The sequence below is a fragment of the Callospermophilus lateralis genome, chromosome 3 (genome assembly GCF_048772815.1).
Source record: "Callospermophilus lateralis isolate mCalLat2 chromosome 3, mCalLat2.hap1, whole genome shotgun sequence".
In the NCBI taxonomy this organism is placed as follows: Eukaryota; Metazoa; Chordata; class Mammalia; order Rodentia; family Sciuridae; genus Callospermophilus; species Callospermophilus lateralis.
The window spans coordinates 44,595,285-44,611,802 of NC_135307.1; the positions used below are offsets into that span (position 1 = coordinate 44,595,285).

Here is a 16,518-nt window from a genome sequence, read left to right on the forward strand (position 1 = left end):
TTATATTTATTTTTTTAAGTTATAGTTGGACACAATACCTTTATTTATTTATTTTTATGTGGTGCTGAGGATCAAGCCCAAGACCTCGCACATGCTGGGTGGGTGCTCTACTGCTGAGTCCCAATCCCAGCCCAACGGGTCACTTTTTTAAAGATGCTATATTAAGCACATTTTATAATACAGTGGAAAGCAAGAAAAGTGTTTAAACACAGTAACTGGAGTAGAAGAGAAGCTGGTGAGAAGAGGACAGCGATGACTTGCTTAGCATAAGGAAATAAAGTTACAGTTGTGTTTGGGACCCATGGCAGGAGAATGCCTCAGGAAGCTTTTAAGAATGAAAAACAGTGCAAGGCAAATGGAATAGAATTAGGTCAAGATGGTAAAGGACTACCTATAGAAAAATATTGACAGGATAAAGAGGAAAAAAGCAAGAAGTGTTTAGAGGATTGAGAAACAGGAATATAGAGTTTCTTCCATGAAGATCTTGAGAGCAGTGGCCTCATCTTCTCCTGTGACTGCCCAATGCCAGCCCTGGACTTGGCATGCCATGGACACTTGGCTAGTCTCTAATGGTTTTTGAATGAGGGGATTCATTAATAGATTAATTGATTTAATGAATGAAGGAATCAAGTTTATCAACAATTGTGAGCACTAGAAGGAAGTAGGTCATGTGAAATATGATTTCACTCTTAAGTATAAATGAATATGCTTGTGTGAAATAGGGAAGAGTAAGATTTCTCTTCAGGGAACAATTGCAAAATTCAGGAGTCAAGGAAATCATGGAAGAGATTTTCCTTAGATGAAATAATGTAAGAGAAAAATGAGAATGTTTTCTCGACAATTCTTCCTCACACAGGAGTTATTAAGGATTTAGAGGCAAAAAATGGCGGGATGAAGTCCAAGTGTGATAAATCTGTGAAAAGAGGTAGAACCTTTGAATAAGGTTGTTCCTCACCTCTAAACCCCCTAGAGTTGACCATTTCATGGAAATCCTTTAGGGGTTCCCAGGGTGAGTTTTCTTAAATGGGGAAAGACAAATTTCTGTGAAACAGTTCAGCTGTCTCTGTTTTGCATATGAAAGTCCTCGATGTGTTCATTACCAGGGTGTAAAATATTTGTAGGTCTATTATGGCAACAAGTAGGAGTAGATGTTAGAGGAAAGAAACTATAGCCATTAAGAAGAAGCATCACACTAAATAACCCAACTACCTCAAACATTACTATCTATCTTTAAGGTAGTTGGGTTATTTAGTGACTTTTCACTAAGCATATATGTGAAAGATCATGAAAGATTTTTAAAGGTAGCATACGTTCAGAAAGAAGATCCTACACCTGGGCATATACTTCATAAGGACATTGAACACAATGACAACAGTGTTGTTAGTGAATTAGAAAAACGTAATAGTTGTAGGAGAGTCATCATTTAGCCTTCAGCTCTATGCATGGGTCATAGATGCTCCATGAGAAGCTAACTGGCAAGCTCAACAGACATATAGCATGCTAGTTTTCAAATTGAAGTCCTTAAGTAATGGTCTACCATTAAAATTTTTAAAATAATGAAAGTATTTTCATTTTACATTTTCCTATACATACTTTGATTCATTTGAAGATTGAGTCTTTATAATGTCAGACACAGGCTACCATGGAACGAAAAGGATGCTGCTCCTTGTTTTCTAAGCTTGCATTCTAGTAGTAGTATCACGAGCTTCCTGTGTTCATAAATTTCCTAGAGATGTTGAAAATATAGATTCCCCAGGTGTTGTGCTGTGGTGGCTTCTATTGGCTGTGTGTGTAGACAAGAAGTGGGAGGAAGGCGAGGTGACTAATCCAAGGGAGTGGTGGTGGAGGATTGACCACAGGGATTTTCCAGAGCTAGAGGCATCAGCACGGAGACATGCTGGATAGGAAGTATTTGGCCAGACTGAGAGAGGGCATGGTAGATTGTTTAGATAGAGGGAAGAACAGGTGTAAAGACTGTGGCAAGTCTCACCCTTGCTCTACTTGGCTGGCTCTTTTTCTGTTAATACTGTAACAGAGTTCAGCAAGCATGTATGGAATACCTCCTCTGTGCCAGACTGCACTTGTCACTAAGGATGAAACTTTCATTCGATTGCAAAGAAACTCATTGTTGAGGACGTGGGCATTAACAAGTGACTTAAAGCATTTAAATTTGTGACAGGCTTGTTGATTAAAAAATACGTGTAACACATATAGGCTATTTGATTACATAAGGTATACCTCTGAGTGTCTTCATCATATCTTTGTGTGTGTGTGTGTGTGTGTGTGTGTGTGTGTGTGTGTGTCTGTGTATGCGCACATGCTAGAAATTGAGTCAGGGCCTCACAAGTCAGGCAAGTGCTTTACCACTGAGCCAAATCCCCAGCCTCTTCATCATCTGATTTAAAGGTCTAGAATCTTAGCAATACTACTAAAGCTACTTGAATTTCCCCCTAATTCCAACTTTACCTCCCTACTTCTTGTACTAAGGTATCCTGAATTTTTCTTGTTCCATATATTTTTTTTAATATTGAAATTTTAATTTGAGACAGATTCCTTAGGATTTCCTCTGTAGACATCACATCACTATGCAAATACAATTTAGATTTTGCTTTCCTTGTCTTTTTTTAAAATTTAATTTTAAATGAGATTCTTGTATTTAACCACCATGATTTGCTATAGTTTTTTTTTTTTTTTTTTTTTTTTTTGTGGATGTCCCTTTGAAGGACCTTTCTTTTTTTTTTTTGAGTATGCCAAAACATGTTTTGATTTTTAATTATTAATTTATGTTGAATGTGATCAAGTGCTTTTTCTGCATGTATTGAAAATTTCTTCTAATTTTTCACAACATTGATGTTGTGAAATAGATTTACAGATTTTTCTAGAATTGCATTTATGGTATAAAATCAAATTCGCCATGACATGTCTCTATCTTTGTATAATACTGGATTCGGTTTTCTAAAATTTTGTTGTTCTTTTGTCATTTATTGAGGTTTTGTAAAGAAACAGTTTTTTGAGTTTGAGTGACCATATTCTTACTCACTTGAATCCTTTGTGTTCTGAACATATTAAAAACGTGAATTTGGGCTGGGGTTGTGCCTCAGAGGCAGAGAGCTTACCTCGCATATGTGAGGCACTGGGTTCAATCCTCAGCACCACATAAAAATGAATAAACAGAAAGATATTGTGTCCATGTATAACTAAAAATATTTTTAAAATGTGAATTCAAGATTTTTTTCAATTTGGATGGATTATGTAGGCCAATTTCTATTAAACTCTTTCACAGTGTTTGTAAAGATTGTACACTAATTCTACATCAAAATAATTACTTGTTAACTATATTAAGTATAGTGAATTAAGAACAAGTATAATTAGGTTTTTTTTTTTTTTTTTTGTACCAGGGATTGAACTCAGGGGTACTCGTCTACTGAGCCACATGCCTAGCCCTATTTTGTATTTTATTCAGAGACAGGGTCTCACTGAGTTGCTTAGTGCCTTTCCATTGCTGAGGCTGGCTTTGAACTCGAGATCCCCCTGCCTCAGCCTCCTGAGCTGATGGGATTACAGGCATGTACCACTGCACCAGGCTAATTAGGATATTTTGTTGTTGTTGTTAAAAAAATGTACTATATAAAAAGAGACGACCAATTGGGACATAAGTATAATCTTGTTCTTTAGGTTGAGGAATCACTTTTCTCTGGGCCTCTCTTGGCCTGTGCCCAGTGCCTTCTCAGATGCCACCAGCAGCCAATGTCATTCTATCTCTGTGCAGTGCCTTGTCTTCCTCTCCTCTTCTCCAAGTAGCCTCTGTTACTTTATGTTCTCCGAGCCATGGAATAGAAACGTCAATATAAAAGAAGTTCAGGCTCTTTACATTTTACAGGTTTTAGTGTTTACTGCTTAGAAACTTGGCAGTTGCTGACCACAAAAATAAACATGCAGAAGATAGAAAGTTTCTGGAGTTCTCACTGTATTGGTCTTTAGTTGTTTGCTCTTTTCAGTATGACTTACTTTTCTAAAACCTTACCCCATCAAACTCTTTTGAATCCACTAAACTCATCTCCTTTTCCTCTGTCCTTGATAGATCCACTTGAAATATGCAGTAATAATTTGAAGATATTTTAAAGATAAGATTGCCTGTTTTTTTATTAAACTCCTTGAACTAGGACTGATATATTTTTTTCACAGCTTCATGATTAAGCAACAGATCATACCATCTGTCTTTAACATGGCTCCCTAATAGTGAATAACATACTTTTGTCACTTTTAATTTGGGATATATTTTTTCCACATGTGACATAGAAGTGCTAGTGTATGCTAAGTAGTCTATGTGTTACATTTTTTTCTGGTATAACAATTATGCCAGATTTTTTCTGCTATAACAATTATGCCAATTGTTCTATTATTGATAAAAAGTAATAGAACAATTTATTTAATGAAGTTTTCTAGTGGTTGATTGCTTTTTTAAGGCAGACTATAGAGAAGGATTTGCTTTGCTTAATTTTTTTAAGTTGACTGTTCTTTGGAATTTCCTTACATTAAGTTAACGTATGGTAAGTTCACGTAATGTCCTTTTAAAGTCTCATTTGCAGACAGGGATCCACACACTATCACAGCTGTCATAAAACTATTTTCAGAGCCACAGGGAGTTTGCCAATACAAATGAAGATGTTGGCCAAATGAGTAAAGGGAAAGAGAAACAGTCTTTGAACTCTAGGATTACTTTTCTTTTCTCTTGGTATAATTAAATACATGAGTGCACAAATTAACAATACATAAGATTAAATTAGGGATGACATAGGCTTGAAAATCACTGGTATTTCTGTTGCATCTGAGATTGCTTTGAAATCAATCACATTTTGTGAAAATATCTCTGTTCTTTCTTTGTAGTCACATTGGTTTGGAATCTTTCTGCTAATTGTGCATAATTTACAACAAAGGTAAAAAAATTGTAATGAGTGAAAGGGGAAATGCAATTATAGTCTTAAAATTTTAGAAAGAGTTTGCTTCCTAGTAGATTTCTTATAACAGGAGTTTTTGAGTTGATGTCAAATTTTGCTTGTATTTTACTTGTATTTATTTATTTATTTGTTTGTTTTTGATACCAGGGAACCAAGAGTGCTTAACTATTGAGTCACATCCCCAACTCTTTTGTAAAAAAATTATTTTGAGGCAGGATCTCACTAAGTTGCTTAGGGCCTCTTGGTTTGCTGAGGTTGGCTTTGAACTTGTGATCCTCAGCCTCCCAAGCTACTGAGATTTCAGGCATGTACCACTGCGCGTGGCTAGGTCTTGTTTTTTTTTTTTTTTTTTTTTTTTTTTTTAACAAGCTGAATGTAGGAATAATACATGAGTATAAATTAACCTTAGTTTTCACCCCCACTCTTTACACAGCACCACTCCCTTCTTAGAGGAAGCTTCCTTGACAATTGGAAGCCTGTGTTGTAGGAAAGAAACCTTGAGTGGTTCACCCAGAATAGCCTTTCACCTTCAGAAAGAACAACAAACCCTTTCCCCCAAAATGAATATTTATCCTACTCTTAAGGTTGTCCAGGGAAGTTGAAACCCACAGCAGGGTCACTCTGCACTCACTGTTAGGATGAGTTTCATAATCAGCTCAAATCCCTCCTGGTATTGGAGTTCCCTGGTTGTCTTCCATACTTCTCCGTGTATACCCAAAGCACTTCTCAATGCCAGGTTCTGTGGGAGTTTGGTGTATAAAAGCACTTTTTCCCTCAAGGAAAAACTAGTTTTCAGTGTCTCTTGTGTAATAATCTTTTAAATGCTGAAGATTGTAATTAGGTCATCCACTTGTAATTAGGCCAGTTTGTCTTCTAGACTAAATCATCTAAACACAGTATTAATTTTATTATAGACCTATTAATAATTTTTAAATGTCTGGCTTAGAGAAAGGACCCCTTTTCCTGGTCTCCAAGTTCTCCAAAATAGAGCTATCAGTCATGCCCAGCTATATGTCTGTCTGACTTATACATGCTCTAGCTATTACCTTCCAAGGGTTAAATAGAACTTTATAAATTGCCTAAAAAAAAAAAACAAACAAAAAAAAAACCTTAGTGGTAAATCTTATCTTTTATGCTTATTCAATATAAGTGATAAATTTGAGTTTTCTGTATGTTTCTTTATAAATAGACACATTTTTAGAGAAAATAGCTATAAATTTGTAGTCCCTCTCTGTCATGTAATGATCATCATAATAATGATTGAAAGTACAGCTAACTCATGGTAACCCTGCTCCACATATGTGTTCATGGACATACACACAAGGGAATAAAAATTATGTCGATATTTGTTAAATACTTTTTATGATCATGAATAAGACAGAAATCTCTGGCTTAGTAGGACAGGGATGTCAGAAAACCACAGTGAGCTATCATGCATCATTGGAGAAGTGAACTGAATGTAATTTTTGCGCAGAAACCCATAGGATCAAATCCAATAGAGAAAGAGAGGAAAGGCAAATCGAGAGCTGGCTCTTCGGGAAGATTGTGATGGGTTGTGAGTGTTGAGATCAAGGAGCGCTGAGAAGCAGAGCTGAAGAGACATGGGTGGACTGAAGAGAAATGGGCTCAGGAGCTGGAACCATAGGGAAGAAAGAGCCTTAAAGAATTTTAAAGGGACTTGTAACTGGGTTTAAAGTGTAAATGGTGTGGCACTTGGATTGCAGGCTGGTGGGAAGGAAAGAGTCTGGAAAGCTGCTAAGGATATTACCTTGGTAGTCCAGGTAACTTTAGGTGAAGACCTGGGATAGGTTGGGGAAAAGAGGGATGCTTGTTCTGAAGGCTGGGTGACCACTTTCATATGGGCAATAAAAGAGACTGAAGTCAGGCGCTCCGCTGGTTGCTCCTGTCATGGGCTTAGGGAAGCAGTGTTCATGAGGCAGTGTGGAGGGGAAGAGCATCTGGATGATTTTGGATATTGGAGCCACTTTTGTACACCTAGGAAGAGACGAGAAGTTTTGGTCTGGAGCTCAGGAGAGGGTTTGCAGAGGGAAATGGAGACTGATGTTTGAAACCATTAAGAGACCAGGTGGCATGGGAAGATGAGAGCACAGGTGGAACCCTCAGGAGTAAGGACTGTGAGTGCCACGTTTCTGATCTTGCAACTAAAAGGCTCAGGGGTCACTCTAGTTAAACTGGGCTAACTGGGCTGCACGAAATAACCACACAAGAGACATAAATACATTTTTCTTTGGGGTTGCTGTGACGGCTCCTCTGACCTTAAGGGTCCAAAGAAAGAGAGAGAGCGAGAGCACGCGCTGACCCCTTTTATTGAGAAGAAGCTATTCAAATGAGGCAAGGGGTCAGGTTTCAGGGGGCTGAGTCTATCTTGATGATGTCCACTGTCAGCAGGTTGACTCACACCTGGGCAGGCCACACCCAAGGGCACAGTAAGAGAAGGGGACACACACAAGGCACTTCCATGGAAGATTCTATCCTAAACAGGGCAAGGGATTATATTACAAAGGAACAGGTGAGCATAGCTTCACCCATGGGGCTGTAGCAAGACACACTTATGCAGGAGACACCGACTACATTTCTGTGACTGAGCGCTTCAGCACCCAGCCTGGGAGTGTGACTCAGTCAAGTGCAAGGTTGGTCTCCCACATGTGAGAAGGGAAGCCAGTCGTAGAGGCTGAAGAAAAGAGTCAAGAGTGAGGGAGAGGAGGCTTAGAGGCTAAGGAAACAGTCATGAAGGAAAGTATATTTGAGGTAAATCCCATGCCACAGAAGACTGAAAGTGACAAGATGATTGGAGACCTTAATTAGGGCAGTTTAACTAAAGCATCAATGTCAAAAGCCAGATGATACTGGCTTTAGGAGCAAATGGGGACAGGGAAATAATTAACATTTACTGGCAACTATTATGCTGTAAGCATTTTATTAGGTCCTTCATGGTTTTTCTGTTTAATTCTCATATGCACCCTGTGAAGTAGGTATTTTTCAGATAAGAAATCGAGTCCAAAGCATTTGTCCAGATTGCACAAATAGAGCCAAAATTAAATTTCTGTTCACTATTATTCTTAAATTAATTAATCTATGAATGTTATAAGATAGAAAGGATTGATATTTATTTTCTCAATAGTAAATAAAGTCTGAATGGTTTATGAAACAAGACCTACAACTTTCTATTCATAGTTTACGTGGTAGCACAAGAATCCCTACTTTGATATAATTCATAGTATCATCATGCAATTGATAGCAATATAGCAATAAGTGAAAAAATATAATCAGGTATGTTATAGGCATCAGGAATAGGAATGTCTTATGGTGAAGCCAAGCACATACATACATACTACATGAACACACAAGGATGACTCCATCTTAATGCTAACTTGGCAAATATGAAAGAATTTAGACACTATAAAGACATGATATGTGATGAAATATTTCATTCAGAAGAGATTAGCAGTCTTCCCCTGTGCTAAGTGTACATTGCTAAGTCTATATGGCCAGTTAGAATTTGGCAATGTTTTAGTGGTAAAAGGTGTTGCTTGAGCCAGCTATCATAACATGGCAACCGAACTATAATAAGTAGGATCTAATGAAGTGTCTAAGTACCAGTGACGAATAATAAAATAATTCATAGTGAGGAGGAAAATAACATCATGCACATAATAGGAAGGAGCATTAAACAATATTATGCCCATTGTAAAACTATTCATGGTTTGTAGAAAAGGGGATAAGGACTGAGCATTTTAATCAAACTATGTAAATACTAGACAAATTGAAACTATTCTGTGGCCTTCTGATAGGTTTCCAGGTGCAAAAGCTATGTTGTGGTGACAGAGTATCATGCTCAAGGGAAAAGATAAGGTAATTCCTGATTTGGGATTCTAGAAAATTGAGGAAATTTCTTGAATGGAGGTTCAAAAGCTGTGGGAAAGAAGTTGTAAATCAATAGTCTTATGTGTCACTACAGAAATGTATAGGAATAATTTCAAATAGAAAAATTAACCAATGAAAGTTACTCTCATGGCCTAACACATGGCAAAGTTTGCTTTTTGCAAGAAAACAAGGGAATCCCTTCTTTTGCAAATTCATTGAAAATGTTAAATTGATTTTTTTTACCCATAAAATGAAAATTGTGTTTAAGATCTGAGAAGTGAATTTGTTCTTAGACATTAAATCTCTTAGGAATTATTTGGCTGGTTTTCTTCTTTGGGTTTAGGATGGACACTTGAGCTTTTTTTCCTCTCCCTCTTTTTTTTTTATTTGATGAGATTCTAGTCATGTTTTAGTTTATATCATAGCAAAGAGGTTTTAAATGACCTCTTTATGAATGCAGTTGCCACTGCTTCCATTCTCATTTCCCTTCATCTCAGCATGGCTTTTGACACTGTCAACCGTGCTATCATTTCAGAGTGCTTGAGGGAATTTCCGTCCTTAAACACTCAATTTTACATCAAAATAACACTTGAAAAGCACAGTTTTGTAGGCAAATATTTTATCTAATTTTTTTTCAAGAATATTGCAAATTCTATTTAGTTAAAACAATAGCATCTAGAGGTCTGATTATTTTAATTTAGCTTTAGAGACTGTTTCCACTTCAGCCAGCTACCAGAAGCTGTTTTTAAGATATTTTGCCTCTCGTCTCTGGTTGGCCATAGGCACTGATGGCTTCATGGGTTAGTAGTCAGTGGACAAAAAGATGAACCAATGAAGCTTTGTTTTGAAATGGAACCTACCTGTCTCTGTTTACCTGTGATATATTGTCGGTATGAAATTAGTTATTTCTGTTACCTACATACTGTTAATGTGTTTATCTGTAAAATCTTAATGTAGATAATGTTATTTCTGAGCTTTCTCCTAGTGAGTGTGCTAAAAGATTTGATTTTTTTTTTCTTGTAATATGTGGGTTAAAAGAAGGTGTTCACAGGTAAATTTTGGCTCTGAGGTTTAGAGCACCCCAACCTTCAATTTCACTGTTACTACATGAACAGAAATTTCAGTGCAGGGTTAGCAAGTATAATGCTGGTGCCAGCTTTTGTTCTCTAAGTGTCCTTCTTTTGCACATTATGTTAACATATTGCCAAGGCTTGCAGATGTCACTTGAAAAATATAACTATACTTATTCCTCGTGTATACCTAACACAAAATTTTGGACTTTGATTTTTATCATCTCTGAACTGGATAGTTATTCTACCCAGCTGGCTATTTGCCTGGGACCTTTTTATAAGCCCCAACAATCCTTGAAGTTATAGGGACGCACAGAATCGAGGGAATCTTACTCCTAGACTGAAATCTGGCGTCTGATTGCCTGCTGACCTTTTAGCAAAGTAAGTGGCGAGTGTTGTAATATCTGGTGAATTAGGAGTTCTGAGTAGATTTCTTGACTTAATTTTAAAATGTGTTTTTTTATTGGCTCCTATACTTTTTGGCACCCTTCACTACAGGTTCAGTTAGAGAAATGAAAGTTTTTTTTTTTTTTTTTTTTTTTTTTTTTTTTTTAAATAACACATTCATTGCCCTATACTATAAAATGTTTTAAAATGTTTGTATAAAATTGCATATTTCTTTGTTATTACAAAAGTCCCATACCTTACAAAGAAACAAGTTGGGAACCTGAATGGCTTTTTGAGCTCCTGATTATGAAAAACAAATGTGATTATCTTGAATTTGGGTTATTGATTACCAACACAACAGTCTGAATTTCTCAGGGGGAGAAAAAGCAGACCTGAAAATTTTCTGTTTAGGCTATTCTGAGTTTCTGAGGAAGAAACAAGGGAAGGACAAGACCAAAAGAAACTTAATAAAATAATTGAGGTTGGAATGAGTTAGTGTTAAGCAATTTTGAAATGAATGAGCACCAACAAACAGTTCCAGAAGCCAGTGCTCCATTGAGAAGCCATTTGTAGCCCATTGCCTTAGACTCTGAATGGAAGTGGAGTCCACTTTTCCAAGGAAATGGACCTGATATAATTGGAATGGATCCAAACAGGTTTCCCACTGGACACAGTATGTAGTCTTAAGAAGTAAGGGCAGCACAAGTAGACATAGTGTAAGTGGGCCTAAAAGCTGTGACCGTTCATGTGCAATAACTATCTTTTCAAAAGGCAAAGTTCCTTGGTTCTGAAAAACACAGAACAAGAAAATACTCTGCAGGCTGGGGCTGTAGCTCAGTGGCAGAGCACTTTGTGTTAGGCACTGTGTTGTCTCCTTAGCATCACATACAAATAAACAAATAAAATAAAGCCATTCTGTCCACTTATGACTTAACACACACACACACACACACACACACACACACACACACACACACATTGTGGTAACCTGCCTATAAAATCTTTAACATAATGATAATAAAGGTTATAATTAGGGCTCTGTATAGTTTCCTGAAATTTGTGACTGATATGTAATAATAATGGTAATCCAATTTCATTTAATCCCTTTAGCTATTATTTAATAAGTGTCAAGATCCCCATTTTCCAAATGAGAAAACCTTGGGGTGGTGAGGCTCATCCCAAGTCATATAGCTAGTCAATAGCAGGCTTGAGATTAGAACCCAAGTCAGCTTATTTCACTCTATGGTGAGTGTTTCACTTTCTGCAATTGTTATTCAGCCTTCTGCACTCTGTCAAGGAAGGAACTTGCAAGGTCTGCTTCTTGCAAGTTGTTGCTTCTGAAAATACAAGAACAGTGATGCTGGCATTTGGGATAGGGAACTTTGTCTATCTGCTACAAAGGTGAAGGGAACAATTTTCAAACACTGCTTTCGTCTGATCTATGGAAGGAGGCAGTTTTAACACTTTTTCTTAAGTTTGTTGTAATATTCTCCCCCCAAATCAGGCTAATGTCTCCAGAAATAGTTTTTCCCCTTGTTTTTCTTCATGACCATTGATTAAAACTGAAATGCCTGAATGTACTGAAATATCTTGGCTTTTTTCTCTTCTCTGGAAAAATTTGAGAAGTAATAGAAACTCAATATAATGAAGGCAGAAATAGTGCAAATAATTAAATTTATGATTTTTTTTGCTAGAAGAATTGAGAAACTTAAACTGTATATATGCTAAAGTAGCACTTTATATATTAAACAGATTGAAATAAGAAACATAATTGAATTAGTGTGAAGACATTAAGTGATAAATGTTTTTATTGACTAAGGGTGAATAGTTGGACTATTGTAATGAAAATCTCAATCAAGGCATCTCAGATATTTAAGACTTAAATGTGACTTTGATATAGCCTCTGGCAACATCTGAGGAGTTTCAGGGCAAAACTGAATCATTTAGATGGCATCTTATTACTGAAGGAATTTTGCTTATTTCACCATCAACCCAGCTCATTATTTTTTTTCTTAAAGCAAGTGATCCACCAGTATTTATAATGTGTCTGTTGGATTTTAAAAGGTCATTATAATTGAATTCATTTTAAATTAAGTTCAAATTCTAAAGTCAACATATGTGGAAGTGGGCTGGGGTTGGAACTCAGTGGTAGAGTGCTTGCCTAGCACGTGTGAGCACTGGGTTCAATCCTCAGCACCATGTATAAATACATAAATAAATAAATTAAATGAAGGTCCATTGAGAAATAAAAAATAATTTAAAAATGTGGCAGTATAAACAGAAACATACGTATCAGCCAGGTTTTTGCTGTTTGAACCTTTCATATGAAAATTAGTGATAATTTTATAACACTAAAGATTAAAGAATGGAAGACTAATTCATATTGCCATGTTATAAGAATTAAACTAGGATTTATAATGTCAATAATGCCAGGAGTTAAATTTACATACAAAGAATGGCCCAATATCTATGCTATATTAGTTGGTCAGCATGAAAATGTATGTGTTTGCAGTTCTTTGGCTAAGAATGATAATACTCCCAATTTTATTGAACTTTTTTTTTTTTTTTTTGGTATCAGTATGATTAGATTGTGGTAGTATTCCCAAATATAGAAAACTGCTGAGAAATCATTTTTCCTCTTGGGAGGCTGCTGACCTGGTGCTCCAGGTGCAGTGGGCTTTTGATATAAGGGTGACCACTTTTATAAACGATCAGTGATGGTGTAATATTTCTCTCATCCTGCTCATGGAGAATTGGACATAATCCATGTGTTTTGTTCATGAGAGTGTGCCATATCTCCAGGATTTTGGTAATCAGGAAACAAGACTAACTTCTTGTAATCATCTTTATTTTTTTCATTAATGTCTACCTTATAACATCAAAATAGTAGTCACACAATAATTCTTGTGGAATACACATAAAGCCATGTTGAAAAACTAAGCATAAAGCTCTTTCAAAGAATTAGGTTAATTCATCTTTGGGGGCAGGAAATGATTACTTCATTTAATAAATGAGGAATGGAAAGAAAGTGCATCCATGTCCAAATGGCATACTCTGTCAATTGATTCTACTCTGCTTTTTCTGCTATCCAGGAAGATACAAAATATTTGTATGTTCATTATAAATACAGCCCTCGAAGAGTTTTCCCATCAATTCCAAATATAATGGTAGCTATGGGAGGAGGGATGGAACAAGGGTTCTAGTGATTTTAGCCTGTGTACTACTAATGAAAATCAAAATGCTGATTTGAATGTGCAGAATTTTATCTAAAATTCTACAGTTAGGCATAAGTATAAACTAAAAGGTTTATTTGAACCACAGATTTTTTTGCTGCTTGACATAGGAGATGAACCCTAACTTTAAAGCTGCAGGATAGAATATTCTTGGAATATTTTCTATCTTAACAAGGAAAGAGAGAGAGAAAAAGAACTGCATGCATTGTTAAATGTTACTTTATCATTTAAAAAAATCAGTTGTGGAAAACACACTCCACTTGTTGATTGGAGACTGTCCGGTTAAAGTGTAGTTCCAAAAGTTTTGTCTTAAAAAATGACAGAGATTTCCTCTCCCCTTGAATTCTATGGGACAGTTATTAATTTGTCCCAACGGTCAGGTATTTAAAACTGGGTCTCCTAGTGAATGATATTCTCTTTTGAGTACATCAGGGCAGTTTTATAATTACCTGAAGTAAGATCATAAAAAGTTATACAAGGCTTGTCAAGCATATATAACAGTCAAACACAAGTGAATATCTAACTGTAGGATTTTGAGATGGTTTAATCCATCATCACCTGCCCTTTCTGATGTCCTGGTTTCTCATTACATCATATCCATATAATTTAAGCAGTTTTTCCTGGATCCGCTTTTCATTCAATGCATTGTTATTTCTAAAAGAACAGATATTTGTGTAAGAATTAAATGGTTTTCTTTACATCACTTTATTTTGAAAATAGAAGGGGTATGCATGTCATATCATTGGAGTGTATTGGTGGTTGGGTGAATTGAGAAGATATTAATAGGTGTGAAGGATATGATTTCTTGAATTATTTTAAAACACTGGGTATACTGGCACATTGAAAAATCGAATTTCTAGACTTTTTTTTCATAATTTATTTCCCCTTGTGCTTCTGTTCTGATTATAGAGTCTGTGCAGAATTGCATAGTCCAGTATGGTATCCATCAGCCCCGTGTGGCTATTTCAATCTCAATTAATAAAATGATATAACATTAACAATACATTTCCTCAGTTGTACTGGCCACCTTTCAAGTGTTCAATGACTTCAAGGGCCTGGTTGCTGCTTTTTTAAAAAAAAAAAAAACAAACACAGTTCAGATCACAGAATTTTCATTATTACAGAAAATACTATCGGACAGCACCAATTTTGCATATCCTCAGATTTCCTGTTGTTTTCCTGTCTATGCACATACTCTCGATCTTTCAGTCCCAGAATATTCTGCCTTTGTGAGTGTTTTTATTTTCAAAAGAAAGAGTAGGTGAGTTTAAATGATTTTCATATTTGTAATATACTTTGTAGATTATTTGCTGTTGGTGCTTCTTCTTAATAATTATAGTAGTATCCCTCTATTCTGAATATATATTAAAACATTTTTCAGTAGAGCTATGATGAAATGCACTTTCACCACTCCTCTTTGGTGGTGTGGTTCAGTACCTGGATTTTAATTCATAGAAACAACACTGCTGCACAGTAAATTATGTTGAAATAAGTGTGGCATATCATGACATAAATATCCTCTGAAAATGAGGAAAAACAAGTTTGACACTCAGGTGGCTAATACATCACTCAGATATTAGGAAATGGATTACACTCTTGTTGACAGAAAGTAAGAGGGTAGAAGATGATTTCAGAAATATGTAAGTAAGGAAGCAAAACAAAACAGAAAAAATAGGGATTACTTTTAACTTATTTAACTGTTTCATAGGGTGGAAAATGTAGATCACAAGCAGGTGACCATTATGCAGGTGCATTGTCCTTTCCTGTTACTCATTGGCCGGTGACTTTAGTCTTTTCAGAAGAGCTGGTGTTGGCAGTATTTGTGTTCTGTGAATTCTCTCATTTGCATTGCATTCATTTATTGAATTCATATATCCTTCACTGAGTCACTTCCCTTTCATACTTGAGTTTTGTGGTTCCTTTTCCATACAGGATTATAATTCTTAGTTCTCAAATATATTGGAAATTTAATAGAGAAGAACCATCTAAAAGTCTTTTAAAAAAATAGAGTAGCAGAAATTTATCCTTTTCCTGCTTTGGAACAGAAGAGAAAATAGCAGAAGATATAGGAAGAATCAGAAAGCATTATGGGAGTGGGGAGAGGGGTCTGGGAAGCTGTCAAGACTGGCTTCATTTAGAAGTGAATGATGGAATTAAAGTCAATTGACTATGGCCAAACATAACTAGCAATTCTTAAAGCTGCTAGATATCAGTCTATCAATTTGAAAAGTAATCTGTGTGTTTGTCTCCTCTTTGCTTTTGTCCAGACAATGGCAAAGCACCAGGGCAACCGCTTCCTAAGAGAAGAAGTAATTTCTCAGTAGTTTGCTGTATTTGGGATACCATCATAATGTAATCATGTTGATACCAAAAAAACATACAATGGGATACCTTGTGAGACAGTGATTGGCACCTGCAGTCACTTATTATTTTGTCAGGAATTTAACATGCCAATCAATTGTATGAGCAATGTATGCTTGCATGAAATTGATCCTGAAGCACCTCATGTTAAGCATTTTGATTTTTTTCTGTTAATGTAGGTCATTGCCAGGCTTTAGACTAAGCCTTTATCTGTGCTTCTATTTTGTGACTAAAGTGGAAATGACAATTTGATGTGAACTATTGAAAACATTTTATTGCAGAATAAAACCCGTTAGAATGGACTCCAGGGTGGACCAGCAAACTGGCATTTATTTAATGATTTCTTCCACGATTATCAAAGTAAAATGAGCCTGCTGTGGAGAATTTTTAAAGTATAAGCAAAGATAAAGATGAAAATAGACAATTCTTCTAACCACAGTACCTAGTTTATAATGTTTGGAACCATATCCTTCCAATCATCTAAAATTACCTGAGTATGGTTTGGTTGAATGATTTAAAAGAAACTTTGTGAGCACATATCATATCATTAAATATTGCTTCACAGCATAATTTCAATAGTGTATAACAAATGGCTTTCTGTTATAGTAAGCTATATAATACTCT

General features: G+C 35.9%; 1 protein-coding gene across 6 annotated transcripts in view; it reads left to right on the forward strand.

The window, feature by feature from the left end:
* Positions 1 to 16,518, forward strand: part of Npas3 (neuronal PAS domain protein 3) — an 834,969-nt gene that overhangs the window by 174,515 nt on the left and 643,936 nt on the right. The gene's annotated exons all lie outside the window — the stretch shown is intronic.